This window comes from Canis lupus, chromosome 4, assembly GCF_011100685.1.
Source record: "Canis lupus familiaris isolate Mischka breed German Shepherd chromosome 4, alternate assembly UU_Cfam_GSD_1.0, whole genome shotgun sequence".
NCBI classification, from domain to species: domain Eukaryota; kingdom Metazoa; phylum Chordata; class Mammalia; order Carnivora; family Canidae; genus Canis; species Canis lupus.
Genome location: NC_049225.1, coordinates 2,445,867 through 2,465,103, shown reverse-complemented (window position 1 = coordinate 2,465,103; position 19,237 = coordinate 2,445,867). Strand labels below are relative to the sequence as shown.

Here is a 19,237-nt window from a genome sequence, read left to right as displayed (position 1 = left end):
TAAAGCAGCTCTAAGAAATTAATATACCTGGAATGAAATCGTGGGCATACTCCTCCTTCTGGCTAAATGACAGTGACCATACTTGGTTGATGATTTTTAGAGCACAAAAATAGATAAAATGTACTGAAAACTAAAGCCATCTTGAGTAAAATATAATATTTCTTGAAAGAATTAGAAAAAAGTGGTAGGATGTTTTAGGGTCATCATGAAGACAATGTAAATTTTCTGAATTTATCTTAAGTTTCACTGTAAATAAATTGAAAGAATAAAATAAAAATGTCCTTCTATAAAGCAATGAAGATTAGCAGTTTGGAAGTTTCATTTGTTTAACAAAAGTTTATTGTGTCAGGCACAGTGCTAAATGCTGAGAGAAACAGATAAATATTTTTTTTAAGATTTTATTTATTCATGAGAGACACAGAGAGAGGCAGAGACACAGGTAGAGGAAGAAGCAGGCTCCCCTCAGAGAGCCTGATGTGGGACTTGATCCCTAAAATCCAGGATTACACCCAGAGCCGAAAGCAGAGCTCAATTGCTGAGCCATCCAGGCGTACTTACCACTGTTTTTTCTTTTTTTTTTTTTTTTTAAGATTTTATTTATTTGTTCATGAGAGAGAGAGAGAGAGAGGCAGAGACACAGGCAGAGAGAGAAGCAGGCTCCATGCTGGGAGCCCGATGTGGGACTCCAACCTGGGTCTCCAGGATCACGCCTGGGGCTGAAGGTGGCGCTAAAACCACTGAACCACCTAGGCTGCCCTACCACTGTGTTCCTAGGAAACACCCAATTGGCTTCAAGGGGAAAAGCTATCTTGGTAAGCTTTGGTCTTCCACAGGCCATGAGACCAGAGAAGACTAACAATGTCAGGGCCCAGGTGACCAATCCAGGTATTGCAGGACTTCCTTACATAAGGTGCATGGATCCCTAAGAAGAGTCTATGAACATACAAACTTCCAAGCAAAAATCTGAGTGTATGCGTTTTCTGGGAAAAGCGCTATTCCCTTCTCATAGACCCAAGAACAGGTTAAGATCCTGAGCTAAAGCAATGGACCAAGCCAATCGCAGGCTAGGTGAAGGAAGCCACCAAATACACCTCAGGGTCAGCCAAGTGTGAGAACTTGCAAAGTTGTCACCAAAAAGTTAGAACATGGACTCACAGCAGAGACAGCTGAGCACTGTTTTTGTGCTCTTCTTTGTAACTGTATTTCAAGGTCTGTCCAAAACAAGGCACCAGAACTCCCAGGTTCAAGTATGTCCCTGAGCTTAGTCCACTGCCGTCTTCCATTCACGTTTGGGTATTTGTTCACCATTAAACCTCAGGACAGGAGATGTGACGCAGCAGGACTACTTCCATGACATGAGTCCTCTGCTGATTTGAGAAGTGGCAGTGGCAGGCAATGTGGAAAATACACTGGAACTTTTCCTTGGAACTGCTGTGGTCAGAAGTGCCTGCCAGGAGCACCATCATCTTTCCCTTGACCCTCCCTCTAGTTTCTGAAGATATAGCGGAAAATAATCTTCTTTGAAGATACTGGTAACAATTCCGGAAGACAAAACACATGCCACCAATGCACTGTGCTTCCAGATATTCTGGGTTTAATACAGCTGCCAAATGAGCTGATTGATGCATTCGCCTCGATAGCCAGGTAAACCCACCTCCTTGAGGAAGCCCACTCTGTTCTTGGTAGCATGTCAGGCCATTGAGAGGTGGAAAGGACATAAGAACGCAGAGATGGCCTGGAAATTCTTCCCCAGAAAGGCGATTTCATGAATGAGGTCTTCCAAGCAAATAACACCATACTTCTCCAGATGCTCCTCAATCATTGTGTTGTCCGTCAAAGGGATGGTTTTATTCTTGACCTTGGCTTGTCCACGTTTCAAGATGAGTTCCCGGACAGACTTCAGATTTGGAAATCCCCAGGTCACGTAAGATTCCACTATTCACAGCGTCTTCATGGTCTGGGGGGTTACTCTGAAAAAGACACCGCTGAAGATCTTCTTCGGGCACAGCCTTGCAATGGTCCTCTGCACTAGTGAACTCACCCCATTAATCCTTTGGATGTGTACAATGAAGGCCAAGGAATGTTTATCTGGCACTTCTAAGCCATGAGATTTCACTTCCAGGGGTCTGAGGCGCACCCTGTCACGCTGCTGCCACCAGGAATCATGTAGGAACCACTCGCTTAAACTTGAGCTTTCTTCCTTTATTCTGCTCCTTCTTGTCCAAAAGCACCTGCTTTGGTTGAGTTGCTTTAAGGGCCTGATAAGCCTTCCTCTTTTCCAGGAGATTTTATGGAACCAAAGGGATCTTTTTTCTTTGCTCTTGCTCCACCATGTTTCCCCAGCAGCGGCTACTGCTCAACAGATAAATATTTTTGAGTTCACTCTTTGCAGATATACTATGAAAATTCTCTTACTAATATTTCCTAGTTGTTTAGATCAGTAAAAATAATACATTATATTTGTAGATTTCATAATACACCTGGATCTCACTTGGCTTTCTCCCATTCTCCATGCATAATTAAGGAATGAAGTGGAATGTTAACGAATATGCTTCCTCAAGAATGTCAGGACTAATTTTATCCCAAATATTGTGATCCACATGTCAAAGGAATTTTGAGTGGGGTAGAAAATAAAACTTTATGCAGAGCCAGAACGTAATTAATTCTGTGGTGTATGTCATATCATGCCTGTTGAGGATATTAAAGTGCTTTAGTTAAGTCAAAGGTTTGACTGACGTTCAGAGTTTTCCTGTTGGCTCTATAGCCTGAACTAACAATATAGACCATTTGTCATTGTCAACGCCTAACGCTGGATCTGAAAATGTCCGTGGCAGCAGCAACAATCCTGAATAAAGTGCTATGTTTTCCAGCAATAATTCCAATGTCTTTACATTCTCGGTTCCGCGTATCTCAGCCTCTCCTCTCAGAACACTTTGCAGAATATTTCAGCTGCAGGGAGCATATGTGGTGTGTACCAGGCTTAGGGAGAGTTTGAACGAAGATTCTTCTGTTTTGCTGTATAGTGGCTGGGTTTACATGGTGTTGGAACAATGGCAGCATGCTTTCCGCATATAATGAGATCCTTGAGACTAAGGGTCCTGCATTGGTAATATTTGTACCTCGTAGCATCCTACTCCGTGTTTAACACATAATGGGAATTCAATATGTGTTGAATTAAAATGAAATATACGTGATTCAGTTCAGACATAAAAGAAACTTTTTGCATTGGATGAGTTCTGCTCATTTCTGGACCAGCTCTGGAGAAGCTCTGGAGAAGCTTCTGGACCAGCTCTGGAGAAGAGTAGAATGTCTTTTTTTTTTTTTTTTTTTTTTTTTAAGCTTTTAGAAATAGGAGATTCTAGTGTGTTTAGATGCTCAGGGACAGTTTAACCTCTTCACCACATAAGGCAGTGAATCTTTCTTAGGATTCTATGTGAAGGAAGGCTGAAGCTATTTGATAATGTCTGCAGGAATAGAATGTAAAGAACCAGAGCTCCTGTGCTACTCAGGTTTGGCCATTAAGGCTCCTTTGGTGTCACCAATCTATTTTTCCCCCCTTCTTTTTTTTTTTTTTTAATTTATGATAGTCACAGAGAGAGAGAGAGAGAGGCAGAGACACAGGCAGAGGGAGAAGCAGGCTCCATGCACTGGGAGCCCGATGTGGGATTCGATCCCGGGTCTCCAGGATCGCGCCCTGGGCCAAAGGCAGGCACCAAACCGCTGCGCCACCCAGGGATCCCCCCCTTCTTTTTTTTTTTTTTTTTAAAGATTTTTATTTATTTATTTGAGAGAGAGAGAGAGAGAGAACACAAGCAGGTGGAGTAGCAGGCAGAGGTAGAGGGAGAAGCAGGCTCCCTGCTGAGCAGAGAGCCTGATGCAGGGTTAGATCTCAGGACCTTGGGATCATGACCTGAGCCAAGTTAGATACTTAACCAATAGAGCCACCCAGGCGCCCCACCTGTTTTTATTTTTTTTTAAGAAAAAAAAAATGCAAGAGTGATTGCTACCTGAGAACTTGAATAAAAAATAACTGACTTGGGTGGAAGAAATGGGAACATAGAGATGTTTAATATTCAGAATGTCTTTTTTTAAAAAAATATTTTATTTATTTGTTCATGAGAGACACAGAGAGAGAGAGAGGCAGAAACATAGGCAGAGGGAGAAGCAGGCTCTTTGCAGGGAGCCTGATGTGGGACTCCAACCCCAGGATTCCGGGATCATGCCCTAGGCTGAAGGCACTCAACTGCTGAGCCACCCAGGCGTCCCTCAGAATGTCTTTATATTAATGTATTTTGGATCTAAAACTCTCCATTCTTCAAAACTGTGGGGAAGGAGGGCTGCTCAAGGGCCCCCTTTTCTTTTTCAAGGGAATTAGGACCCAAACGTGAATCAATGTACTATGTGTAGGCACATTCTGAATGTGGCTTTTTTCCTCACATCAATAAATGGAGTTTAGGGGATAGAGAGATTTGATCTCTACTTTTACCAGGCTACACCTATTATTTCAAGTTTTAGGGAGATCAATGCTTGTCCTTAGCACTTAAATACCAAGTAAAATGGTACCTTTTAATTATTACCTCTATAACTATTACCTCTATAACTATAGAGGTAATACCCCAATGAAATGTGCTTAACGGGCTTATTCTCATGTGTTGTTAATAAAATTTCCCAAAGTTTTGGCTTTATACTGCCCCAAACCTACAAGAATAACCACAAAACACAGAGCAGAGCGGAGGTGTTCTTCATAGCAGCCATGTCTTCACTGTCTCTATCCTACCTTTGTTCAAGCCAGCAGCTGAGCTCCCGCTGTCTTTTTCCTAATTCTGTATGTTTGCAAGCTCTTGAAAGAAAATTTTCTGTTTACCTCTTTGATTGCTCTGAATAAGATAAAATAGATTCTGTTGAATGCCAACACTGCGTGATTCAATGGATAGTTGAATATAATTCCCCCCTCCTTTTTTCTTTTTTTTCACTTTTATTGATAATCATTCCTCTTAACTAAACATTATAATTAGCATTTTGTGTTTCTTAACAGCTGTTTCCCGCTAGTCATCATAAAAACCATAAAGAGAAAACCTGCATTTTTCTTCAAGTCATTTTTGTCAGATCCCTAGCTTTAATTGTTTTTTCTCATCTGCTCTTCAAAAATAATTCTGTTTTCATGTAATGAAACTTTAAATAATTTTTGAACAAGAATTGTTCTTCAGTATTTGTTTTCCTTCCAGTTTTTTTTTTTTTGCTCTCTTATTTCAGTACATGAAAAAAAAATCTTCTAGAATATATTCATGAAACAGGTAAGTTCTATCATGTTAACAGCTGTAGCTAACTTGAAAATATTAAATTATCAGAATATAGATGCAAGTCATCATGTACTTAATATGATTCTTTATAAAGACCATTTCATAGATAACTTTATAGTGTAAACATTCTAAACATTTTAGAAATATGTTACAAATATGATTTATCAAAATTCAAACTATTTGTGTTTTCATGGAACATACTTACTAACAGAAATAGATAAACTAGAATCAATTAAGAATTTCTGCAATACGATTTGATGCAGTAAATGTTACTTTAGATAAATCTCTGCTGGTAAGTTGGCCTAATGCAGTGAGAGATCTATTTAGAGTAGGCATCTAGTTTCATGCTTAAGGAAATTCATTTTATGTCATGGTTTACTTGGAGAATCGTTACAGTTGAATGCATTGCACTATTCCTCAGCTTTTCTAACTTTGCTTGGTGTTCATGAATATTATGAATATTAATCACCTTACTTCCTCCTTGCCCAGTAATAGAAGTTACCAGAGGTTAGGACATGCAGGAGGTACATCAATGCCTCGGGGAATGTGGAAAGTGAACCACTGAATAACAATCCACAAGTCTACCCTTTACTCTGAAAAAATAATGCTCTCTTACCTGTGTCCAGATTGGACTTTCTAGAATTTATATGTATATTATAATTGGAATTTACATTATCATTTCTAGATGAGTATTTCTTGGCTCTTCTTCAGCTGTCTCCAATCACTTGAATTCGTTCTACTTTCTTTTTTTTTTTTTTAAGATTTTGTTTATTTATTCATGAGAGACACAGAGAGAGAGGCAGAGACATAGACAGAGGGAGAAGCAGGCTCCCTGCGGGGAATCTGATGTGGAACTTGATTCCAGGACCCTGGGGTCACAATCTGAGCCAAAGGCAGATGCTCAAACATTGAGCCACCCAGGCATCCCAAATTCGTTCTACTTTCTAAGAAGCTTGTGTATCTTAAATGAGACCTAATTTTTTTTTAAAAAAAGCATTTGTGTGTTGCAAGAGCAATAAAATTAATCAGAGAAAAACTGTAATAAATATTCCTTTAGGTGACAAATACTAAAAATGACAATTATATACATAAGGCAACAAGCACAGTTGCATACTTTTAGACTCTTAACTTAAATACTGTTATTTGTAGTTCTTTTTGTCAGCTCATATTAAAGTCCATGGACATTGTTTAAAATATTAAAGAACTGTTGTGAAAAAACAACATTTATAAAATGTTAAACACATAAGACAAATCTCTAACTTGGAAAGTTGGTGAAAAACACTTTTAAAATACCTAAGCAACCATCTTTCTCCAGTCCTATTTTCCAGAAGATATTTTCAAGCCTCTGAAGTTTGATCCATCTAGTATATTGTCATTTAAATTACTACCCTAATAAACATACTCCCTGCCTGACCCTCTAAAAGCAGATTAAAATGGGGAAAGGGGTTTCCAGGAAAAATACAAAGAAAATGAAATAAGTCTTGAAGTACTCCATTTGGGCCTGGGGATTACTTGTACACATTATGATGCATTGTGTGTTCCATCAGTATTAATATGGAAAGGGGAGGGAATATATAGCCTGATTTGATTATCCTACACATTCTAAAGATTTTTGTCTTACCATTTAAAGTAGAAAAGATACACTCACATCAGCTGCTAATGATTTTCTGTTAGAGAGAAGTGCATCCAAGTTTGGAGTCTGGGTTCTCAGGCTCACATCCTCTCATCTTGGGCAAACCATCTGACTTTCTGGTCCTGACTCTCCTCAGTGCAAAATGGGCATAGCAGTAGTATTGTATTGTCATTCATAGTGTTGTTTGTGAGCATTAAGTTACACATAAATGTATGCAAGGGCATTCTGAATATTGTAAGACAATATTATTACTATATAGATATTTTATTATTACTGTACCTAGCTCAAAAGGCAATGAATGCATCACAAAGAAACTAGCAGAGAAATGATCATACTGATATTTAATCCTACTTTTCTTTTCTTTAGAAATCTGAATTTTACGGTTGATGAGACAAGATGATTAAACAATTTATGTAATTGTATGGCCAATTAGTGGCAGAACCATGAGTGTTTTTCTTGTATATTTAGTGAAAGAGCTTAGTTATGAAGCAGTGATCATGTGATACAAGAAGAAAACTATAAAAATCTTGATAATCTGGAACTAATGAAATAAAATTATTGCCTTATTAAAATAAATACCCAAAAGAAGTTATGAGGAAGAGCTCTTGAAATTTGCCCGTTTTCATTCTTCCATTTCCTCAACTATTTAATGATAGGCTATATTCATACCTATCAATATGCTAGAGAATCAAATGTTAATGGTATACAGTTTTGTTTTACAGCACTCACTGTGCAGTGAAGATGCTCCCTCACTTTTATATGTAAAGAATTAATAGTTAAGGGATGTTTAGAAAACTTCCCTAAGACATTTTATATCCCTTCAGTCCAATATTGAATGCAAATGATCTTTGAGATAAGATTAATACAAGATCCCTGCCTGCAAGGAGCTTGCAAGCTAGAAGCACTAGAAAATTCATGTTTTGCTCATGTATTTTAGGCAGATTTTTCTAGTGGAGCATTTCTGCTAAACCAATGGTACTGAAATAATGTTTCCTTAATATTCTGGCTCAACTTTTACTGTAATTTCTACAGAGATCATGTAAATACCACCACATTCCTGAATCAGATTATTTCATTTGACTTTATTTCCCAGTAGAAATGGTGGGAGTAGACTACTGGTTTGCTTTATGTGCATTTCAGTTATACCCTGGGAAGGATGGACAATTAAGCAAGGCTTACTTCTGAACCTACTCCTCCAACCCACATAAAGGAGTACTGCTTGTATCTCTCTTTTAGGTATGAACTTTTAGAAGATTTGGGTTGAACGCAGAACCCAACTGATTAAAAACAGGAATGTCAGTTTTTGTCACCCTAGTTTTTAAATGTGGGATAAGGGGTGAGAAATGTCAAAGTAATTAAACAAGAGGTCAATAGACTAGGGATGGCTCTAATGCCCCAGTAGCCTATGTAAGCAAACCAGAACTAAGCCAGAGTCAGTGCACTCAAGTCTGAGAAAATCTAAAATAAGAACAACCAATTACAAACAGCCAGCCAGGCTTTCTCAAATAAAGCAACTGTTTAAGCTGTAAATAACCAAAAATTTCCTTGCTTTGCTTTCACCTCCTTTCTGTAAAAACCTTCTCCTAGCTCTGATTTGCAGAGGACTCTTAACCCACATCAGATTTAACAGTGCCCGATTCAAATAGATGTAAGTATATAGACACACAGAAATTCTTGAAAATGTAAAAATCCCTCAGTTTATCTTTTAATGGTTGGTAGTATGTGTCCTGATTGCAAATGAGTATGTTGTAAACTAGATTATACTGTTGATTTTTCCTTTTCATTGTGATTTTTTCACTTGAACTTTTTTAGAAAAGGAATAACAAATATGACAAAGACAATAAATATATGATTAAAGTATCTTGTCAATTAAATAAGTGAAATATAACTTTTGTCTTTGGATATATATATGTGTATGTGTGTATATATATAAAGATGAACGACTCTTTTGAGCGAGCAGTCTTGATTTTTCTACATGTCTGATGTCAAAATACTGTAGTCATGTGGCGCTAGCACAATATTTTTCAAGAACCGTATCAAGTGTAACCTTTTGTGTTAAGCCTTCTTTAGCTCCCACAGGCAAATGGTGGTTTGGGCACATGATCTGTTATAACAGTTAAGTTCTCAAGTTGAAATAATATATCTTTCCTCCACAGGTCTATGATTTATATAAAAATGGAACATAATTTTCATTTAAAATTTTAAAATCAGTTTTATAAATCAGCCAATATTTGTCCCATCAACTCTCATCAAACATTTATCCAGAGTAACAAAAGACACTTTTGCTTTGGGGTTTCCCTAATCAGTGATATAGATGCACATGGTGATGTGAGCAGCACCTGGTATCGTGACATGGTGATGTGAGCAGCACCTGGTATCGTGACATGGGGAAACAATGGCTTATTAAAACTGACAGAGGTTGACATGTTATTTAAAAACATATCAGAATAAGAATGAATGCAATGATATTTTTTCAAAACAATAATCAATTAAGCAAAAATGACATTTCTGTCCCTAAAAAATAGGAGCAGCATTAAGAAAATGAGCTTATCAAAACTAATTATGGAGATGAGCTCATTTGTTGAATTGTCCATTTGGCGACATTTTTTTATTCTTTTGTTTCTCTTCCTATCTAGTCCTAATCTAATTATGTTCGCATCTTGCCTCTTCCACTGAAGTTTAATTTCTACAAAGACAGGATTTACATCTTCTTCAGTTTGACCTGCCCATTTGTATACCCAGCAAACCAGGTAGAATTGAGAATAAATGTTCAAAGAACAGTGCTGAAACAGTTTCACAGCCCTGATACTCTCTCTGTCAGGAACCCGTGGTATAAGACTTTCATCCTTGTACCTTATAAGAAATGCCACCCCTACCAGCTTACCAAACATTTCCATTATTTACCTGATCATCCATAACCTCTACTCTTTCTACCTCTTCTCACTGCCTTCTATTGCCAATGCACATTGTCCTAACATCCTCGTGCCCATAAATACATTCTTCAATCCACTTCTATCTTGTTCTCTGTCCCCTAGCCACCAGCAAAACTGTTCTTATCAAGTCTCCAGATGATTTGCATACTGTCACATCACATGGTCATATGATGATATGGCATTTTGAAATATTAAGGGTATGTGTGTGTGTGTGTGTGTGTATGTGTGTGTGTTCTCATTATCCCCTATTTCCTCTATCTTTTCTTGGGGTAAGAGTCCTTAAACCAAGTTTCCTATACTTAGATGTCCAGGTAGCATTGTTTTAATAGATAAATAAAAATAGAAGTGTTGATGCTTTGAAACTTATTTACTTTCAGATAGATCTTTGAAACGCAAAGAAAGTTTCTTGAGAGAAAATTGAGTTTTATTTAAAAACCTGATTATTTTAATCTTTAATAGCCCATCTTCATTTTATATAAAATGTCTCTCTTTGGTTAGTCTATTTATCTCAACACACTCAACTGATCATTTCTTTTTCTTGGTTTTTCTCCTTTAGGAAAGAATTTTAAGAAAATATTTACTTCAAGACTTAAATACAGGTTATTGTCATTTTTTTCTCAAGACTGGTTCTATTTTAAGCTGGCTTTGTTATTATGGAGGAAAAAATTACCAAATCTAGAGAGGTGTTTTGAGGTGTGTTGAGTGCTGGGACACCACACACTTATTTCTAGACTTCCTGAAGTCATGGAACACAATCTGGCCCTTAACTCACTTAGCTCTAAATGATTTAATTCAATTGAATAGATGCTAGGTGCTGTTAAGGCACTGGGAACAAAATGTTAACTATAAATAAATGGTCATTTGGAAGGTGTATCCTATGCAGTTGTGTGGAAATTTCCCCAATATATCATGACCCTAAATGGTGTAGAAGTCAGTCTATACACTGGGTTCTCCCATCTTCACTTAAAGCAAGGAAAGCTTTTCTTGGGAGCAGAGTGGGCTAAGGCCTCCAGTTCTGTTCTGCTCCTTTTTTCAAACTCACTCTCCCTAGGAATATGCTTCAAGCAAACTGCCCACATTCTTCTCAAATCAGGTCTCAGGGTTCTGCTCTATTTTAGAGGGAGGCTTAAACCCTTTGCAATGGAGGCTGCATATATTTTTTCCTTTTTTACCTTAAGTTAGTAGTTTTCGTGGGCTTCAATGGGAAACTCATTCTTATAGTTCTAGTTTCTGTTCTCCACCTCCTACCCCAGAATATTATTAATCATTTAATTTGTTGCTTTTTAAAAATCCTTAGTGGTCATATGATTTATACTCGTTTTCACTATAAGTAGTACAAGTTTATTTGTTTGTTTATTATTTATTTATTTTAAAGATTTTATTCATTTATTCATGAGAGACAGAGAGAGAGAGAGGCAGAAAGACAGGCAGAGGGAGAAGCAGGCTCCCTGAGGCGAGCCCAGTGTGGGACCTGATCCGGGACTCCAGGATCATACCCTGAGCCCAAGGCAGACACTTAATTGCTGAGCCATCCAGGCATCCCACAAGTTTAAATTATGATTTTGTTTTTGGTTTATTTTTGACTTTCAGAGGTCACATATGTGACTTTTACACTAAAAAAATGATATCTTATTCTGAAAAGAAATTTTCAGAATTTAGCTGTGCTTTAAAAATATGTAAACACATTACTGATTTTATGTCATTAGTTGACTATGTTTCACATCAATACTCTACTGCTGCCTACCATCACTGGTTAAATAAATTTCACATTCAAAATTAGTATTTTCTGTTACAGTACTTTCCTGTTTTGGATTTTGAAACAAAGGCATCTTTGTTCCCAGATTCACTTGCTTCATCTATGTGTGTACACCCTTTATTATGTATTATATTCAACATTCCCACATTTTATATAACATACAATGGAAAGGGAAGTCAAACTCTAATATAACTTTGACTCCAGAAATATTACATGGTTTATACACACTTTGAAAAACATTTTCTGGCATTTAAAGTCATCACCAGGAATAATAATGCAGTACAAAGGCTGCCTAGGGATACAAATCAGTCCTCCTACTATAACAAAATAAAACAGAAAAAGCTGAAAGCATGTAAAGTGAATTCAGAGGAGATTTTACTGTAAAATCATTGCTGGAAGACACTGGGTAGACATCTGAGTGAATATAAGAGGGTTTAAATAAAAGAGAAAAATACTATAAAAGAATGAATAAAATTATCACTTTTTGTTGATGAAATGGTTGCATCCTTAAAAATCCAGAAGACATTATTAAAAATCAAGTAGATCAGTAAAGGAATTTGATAAGATACCTGGATGAAAGATAAGTACACAAATCAAATAACTTTTCTCTGTTCACTGAGAATACTAAATCTGCTGGAACTAAAATTGTAAAAATATCTATCAATAATAGTGATAACAATCATAATTAAAAATTAATTTAACAAAAACATAAAAACTTCAATGAAGATATTCATAGTATATAAAACATATACAAGTTATAAGGACATGTTTATATTCTTGCTGAAGAATATAGAACAGGATCAGAACAAAAGTAAATATATGCCATATTCATACTTGAGAAGACAATATCCAAAAACACCAATTATCCTAAAAGTGATATAAAACTTCATATAATTACTATCTGTATTCATTTCCTACTGCTGTATCACAAATTGCCTCTACTTTATCAGCCTAAAGCATGCATACATTTATTGCCTCACATACAATTGTAGGTGGGAAGTCTAGCAAAACTTAGTGAGGCTCTCTGGGTAAGTCCTTCACCCAGCTAGTATTGACATGTCAGTTGGGGCTGCGATCTCAGCAAGGGGAATATCCACTCTTAATCTAATTCCAGTTTTTGGCAAGATTCATCTCCTGTGGCTGTAGGACTGAAGTCCCCTCCTCTGTTTCCATTTTTGTGTTTGTTTGTTTTGCTATTTGTTGGCCAAGGAGAAGATTTCAGGCAGCAGAGATCTTCCAGAGCTCCTTGCCATGTGGATTTCAGTGAGGCAGCTTACTCTTTCAAGGCCAGCATGAGAGTCTAATCTTTCAGCTTGTCATGGTGGAGCTCAACATATATACATATATATATATGTATAAAAGCTCAACATATATGCATATATATACATAGTATACATGAGAGTGACATCTCCTCATTTTTTATATAAAATATAACCTAATCATAAGAACAATATTCCAATAATAGACAATGCCTACTGAACTCACTGCCATGTAATTGATACAGACTTGGTGGCTTAATTAAAATCTTTTATGTTTTTGCTATTTATTAGTTATATTTTCATTTTGTAATAAAATTAATTCTAGCTAAGCTCTAATTTCTTAATATTGTAAAACTCAAGTGCATTTGTTTCACAGTTCAAATAATGCAACTTGTGGGAAGTAGCTGAAATCTTTAAAAAATTAAATGTCAAGGGAAATTATTATGCTCACTTTCATATTTTAAAGAGATCCACTAAAAAATGCATGTTTAAACAAAAGTGAACCTATGTACTATTTCACATTGCTTGTCATGTCTAGGGGCAAAGATTCCATGGTGGCAAAATTTGCCTCTCTTCCCATCATTTCAGTTTTAATTGACATGTGGAATCAATAAAGTAATAATTGTACTTTTGTCTCCTGTGGTAAAGTCAGAATGTATATATTTAAAAAGCATTAGATGGTGGTTTTAAGGGATAATAGTACACTAGACATTATTATCAGTTTGTCTCTATCATTTCCAAATTAGTTATGCTGGATTTCACCTAAACTTTCCTGCTCAGTATCTGTACTGCTTTTGTTACCAGACCAGAATGGTCTGCTCCTCATTGAATTAGAGATGGAGACTATGCCAGGTATAGTTACCTCAGAGAGTCATATTTATTTGTTCTAATAAGGAGATCACAGGCAATAAATTCCAAAGCTGTGAATCCTTGAACAAGGGAAAGTAGGCTCCTTTTATTAGGGCTTGGGGTGAATATTCAGAGGGAAGTTTTAACATTATAATGAGGCTAAGGCACTTCCTGGTTCATTTGTACAAGAGAGAAAGAGAGGCAGAGACACAGGCAGAGGGAGAAGCAGGCTCTATACCCGGAGCCTTACGCGGGACTCGATCCCAGTACTCCAAGAACGTGCCCTGGGCCAAAGGCAGGTGCTAAACCACTGAGCCACCCAGGGATCCCCCTCCTCTGGTTCTATTCTGCTCCTCATTCCCTCACACCTCCTGGGGTGAAGGTCTGTCTCCTGTAGCTACTTCCTGCTGCGCATGGCTGTTGTCATGGAGGTCAATAGAGGAGCAAAACAGTTTCCAGCTAGTCTGAAACCTGTTTATGTGTCTTAGCCCTGAGCTGTTTGTACCCTTGTGTTATTACCATTTGTAATTTTATGGCCTCTGTACGCTTGTTCACAAGTTGTACCAAACAGTTAAATATGTGAGATTAAAAAAGTAGTAAGAGTAGCAGAATTATTAGTGGCCCCAGAGAAGGGAGAAACTACGTGGTATATGTAGTGCCGTTTTGATAGCCTGCCGGACCTCAGTGGGAGATCCTCCTCTTTGTTGGAAGGTATACAGCCAAGCTGTCTGATCAAAGATTTTCTTAATATTTACTTTTTCTAAATTTGAGGTATTAATCCAGATACAGCATGAAATATTAATTACTGTATGGACCCCCTTTCTTCTATTAACAAATAGTCCAGAGTCAGTCTATTATAAGGCCATTCTGGATCAGAGGATATATAGGCCATCCCTTTTCTATCTGTGGGTGCTGATGACACATCCAACAGTCTGATTTAGTCTATCCACCCTTGCGATGAGATTACTTATCACTTTTATTCACTTGGGATCTTAGTTCCCAATGGTGCTCCACTGTGTTTGTAGCTTTAGTTTTCCCTATGACAAAAACTACTAAGAGCAAAGTGTTCATTTTAGATCTTAAGGGCTAAAACATTGATCTCACCCCCAGAACCTGGTGAACAGAGTAAAAAGGACCAGAAAACTATCCATTCTACCACGAACAAACAATAGGCTGTGGAATTCATTACTAAACAGTCACAGAGAAAATGATTTAACCCACCGGCAGCAAACGGTAAGACTGAAGAAACCAGAATGGCAGAGCTAGTATTATATAGACTTAAATTGTTAAAGTACAAATCTAAGTACCCCTGCCCATTGGGACTTGTCTTGTGAGTACCCTGGAACAGAGGTTCTAGGTCAGTGAGTGGCTCACGTTGTATTTGTTGTTATCTGTTGTTGGTAGCACTTATTTCAGAGTTTCTGGTATATCTTTCATTCAAGAATGATGGATCCATAGTGCAGCTCCCTCTAATTTTAGAGAAGAATGTGTGGTTAAGAGTATTGAGTGGAGCCTTGTCCAAACTGGATGTAGTTGATCTTGTCGTGACCCACTTTTCCAAGAGTTGAGGTTTACCCAATTCCCAGGTTCATATAAGGGAAGCCTGATTTCATTACCTACAACAAGAATTTGCTCATTTTTCCTTGATGTAGTGTATTCTAGACAATTTATATATTTACTTTAGTACCGTTGGATATTTGGGTTGTTTCTGGTTTCGAATAATTGTGAAAACTGCTACTAGGATATTTATGTATTTGACTTTTAGTATTTGTGTTTATGCATTTCTGTCTCCATGTGTATTTATTCATTGTACCTAAGGGTGGAATTGCTGAATTTTAGGGTTAAAAAATTACCATTCATATTTCCCAAGTTCCAATTTAAATTCCTGCCACCAGTGTATCAGTGTTTTGTCATCCTTGCTAAATCTCAATATTATTAAAATTGGTCTAATTTTAATCATTTCGGTGTGTGTCTAATTTTAAGTCATACTTTTATATGCATTTTTCTGATGACTGATGAGATTAAGCAACTTTTCCCTTATTTATTGGCTATATATTGTCAATTCAGAGGACTAGGTGGCTCAGTTGGTTAAGCATCAGACTCTTGATTTCAGCTCAGGTCATAATCTGACGGTCTGTCCCTTTCTTAAGAAACAGCAATGTCATTTCAAATATTTGGAGTATTTGCCATTCTTACTAAATTTGACGGTCTTTAAAAAATATATTCAGGATATGAATATTTTGTAAAGTAGGTAGATAGCAAATACTTTTTACCAGTCTGACTTGCCTTTTCTATGTCTTGTCTTTAATGATTTCTTTTGATCAACAAAGTTTATTTTTATGTAGAATTAATTTATTTAGATTATAAGATAATTTATCAGCAAGTAATTTTTTGTGGCCTATTTACAACACTGTTACCTATCTCAAGGTCATGAAAATATTTTCCAGTGTCATCTTGCTGCAGTGTATGTGTTGCCTTTTATATGTAGATTACATTTATAGGAGATTGACTTTTGATTATGATATGAGTTAAGGAATCAATATTAAAATTTCCAGTTAGCATCAAAATAACTCAGCTCCACTTACTGAATAAAAAGTCTTTGACTCACTAATAGGAAGTATCACTTTTGTCATAAATCATATGTCCATATAAGATTTGGTTTGTTCTAGGGCACTCAAATAATTTAAAGTTGTTTAGTATCTTACCTTATTAATTTCTATAGCTTTCAGTTACTACTGTTATCTGATCTTGTAAATCCTCTAAATCTGCTCTTTTCCAATGTTACCTTAGCTGTATTTGGCCCTTTGAATTCTTATAAGAATATTAGAATAATCTTGTTAATTTCTATATAAAAACTTGCTGGAATTTTTATTGAGAAGTTATCAGATTAATTCAAGCAAAATCAACATCTTCACAATATTAAATCTAATCTTTGTATATAGAAGAGGCCTTAATTTATTTAAAACTTTAAAATTGGGATGTGTGGATGGCTCAGTGGTTGGTGTCTGCCTTTGGCTGGGGGCATGATCCCAGCATCTGGGATCAGTCCCGCATCCAGCTCCTTGCAGGGAGCCTGCCTCTTCCTCTGCCTGTGTCTCTGCCTCTATCTCTCTCTGTGTCTGTCATGAATAAATAAATAAAATCTAAAAAATAAAATAAAATAAAACTTTACAATTTTTCTCAATCATGTTTCTAGTTTTCTGAATAGAGTTCTGTTGTATAGTACTTTAGAGTTTTTTTAAGTACTTGATGTTTTTTATTCTATTGTCTATTACATAATTATTTTAAAATTATTTTTTTGCTTATTGGTGGTATTGGGAAATTCAGTTGATTTCTATTCATTGGTTATATAATATGATCTTGTTAAAGCTATTATTATGTCCAATGTGGTTGCCTATATAATTTGGGGGGATTCTACATATAAAACATTTTAGAGTTCGTGTCTTTCCTACAATCCATATTCTCTTCTACTTTTATTTTTTATTGAAATATCTAAGGATTCTTATTTAATGTTGAATAGAAGTATTGATAATAGGACTCTATCTTGTTTCCAATATCCGAAAGTTCTAATATTGTAGCATTAAATATGACATTTGCTGTAGGTGTGTTATAAACACATTTTTTTTAGGGCTTATTTAAAATTGTGTTAAATTTTATAATATTTTTCCTTTTTTTGGATTTGATAAAAATTTTCTCTTATAGCAAAATAGCAGTGCTATAAGAAATAAGAGTTTTCCTTTAACGAATAAATGTCATAAATATATTGTCTAATGATTTTATGTAAAAATAACCTGAAATAAGCCTCCTATTGAGATGATATGTTATCTTTTCTACACATACAATTGGATTCTATTTGCAAATATTTTGTTTAGGATTTTTGCACCTCTGTTTATGGAAAGATTGGTCTATAATTATTCTTTCTTCTAATATTTTTTATCAAATTTTGGCATCAGAGTTTCATTGGTCTCCTAAAGCAAGTTAGTAAGTGTTCTTACTTTTTTATTCCCTGGAAGAGATTTTACAAAATTGGTCAAAATCTAGTGTATCTTTCTGGGACTGGGTTTTTTTCTGTGGGAAAGTTTTTAATTACATATGCATTTTTGTTGTGTTTTGTCTGTTACATCACATTTTCAAATTTATTTGGGTTAACTACATTCATAATAACCTGTTCTTTTCCTATCTTATGGTCCATAATGATGTCTGGTTTTTCATTTCTGATAATGGTGACTTGTTTTTTCTTCTTTCTGTTTTCTTTTTTTTTTTTTTTTCCTTGCCAGGGTTTTATCTTTTTCAGTCTTTTCAAAGTACCACCTTTAGGTTATGTTGATTTTCTCTATTGGTTTTTTCCATCATTGATATCTGCTTTTATATGTTATTTCTTTGATCTACATTTTTGCTTTTTAAAATACATGCTGGAATCACTGACTACACTTCTTTTTATGTTTCTATGATATACATTTCAAGCTAGAAATTCTCTATAGAGAATGCATAGCTACATCGTACAAGTGTTGTCATATTGAAATCACTTAATGATTTATCTTTCACTCAAGATATATGCAGAAATGGATGCCTCATTTCCAAATGTCAGAACTTTCTTATAACCTGTCGTTGCCCATTTCCAGATTAATTATATTTTATATAATTGAAACCATATTCTGTGTGACTGATATCATACAGATAATTTTTTATAGCCTAGCACATGATATATTTTGGTAAATGTTCCATGTGCACTTGAAAATAATATGTATTCTTCTATGCTTGGGTGTAATTTTTTTGTTTGTTTTTAATATTTTATTTATTTCTTTGAGAGACAGTATGAGAGAAATCATAAATAGTTTGAAATTCAATAAAGTATGTCCAAAATATAAAATGAATTCCATAGAATTGGCAAAGCAACTTATACAATCAGAAATAAATGTAGAGCCTAAGTTTAGAAATGCTCTATCACACACCAGGTCTAAAATGGCTTTCCTTGGAAAGCTTGTATAGTCACATAGACAGAAAATTTGGCATATCATTCATTCACTTATTTTCCAGAGTCGTGCTGATAATTTCAATTTGTTTTAACTGCTGAGTTGAATTGATTAGTGTTTCTGATGCTTGAATAGGTTGCTAGCATGTAAACAAGTGGAAAAGAGATAAACGATGTCATGGATTGTTATGTCTCTGTATTTTATATATACTTAATTTTCTGTAATATTTTCTAAAGAAACTCTCACAGGTAGTGCTTTTCTCCAAGTTTTATGCAAAAATATTAATACTATAGAATAACATTTAATACCATAAGGGCTTAACAAAAGGATTTTAAAGACTATTTATTTATTTATTTATTTAAATGTTTTATTTATTTGAGAAAAAGAGCAAGATAGCATAAGCAGGGGGTGGGGTAGAGGGAGAAACAGACTCCCTGCTGAGCAGCAGGACCCTGAGATGATGATCTGAGCTGAAGGCAGACACTTAACTGATGGAGCCACCCAGGCATCCTATTATTTTATTTTATTTTAAAT

General features: G+C 35.7%; 1 pseudogene; it reads right to left on the bottom strand.

Moving 5' to 3' along the window:
• Positions 1–1,594: 1,594 nt before the first annotated feature.
• LOC106558653 lies at positions 1,595–2,333 on the bottom strand (annotated as a pseudogene).
• Positions 2,334–19,237: the final 16,904 nt, after the last annotated feature.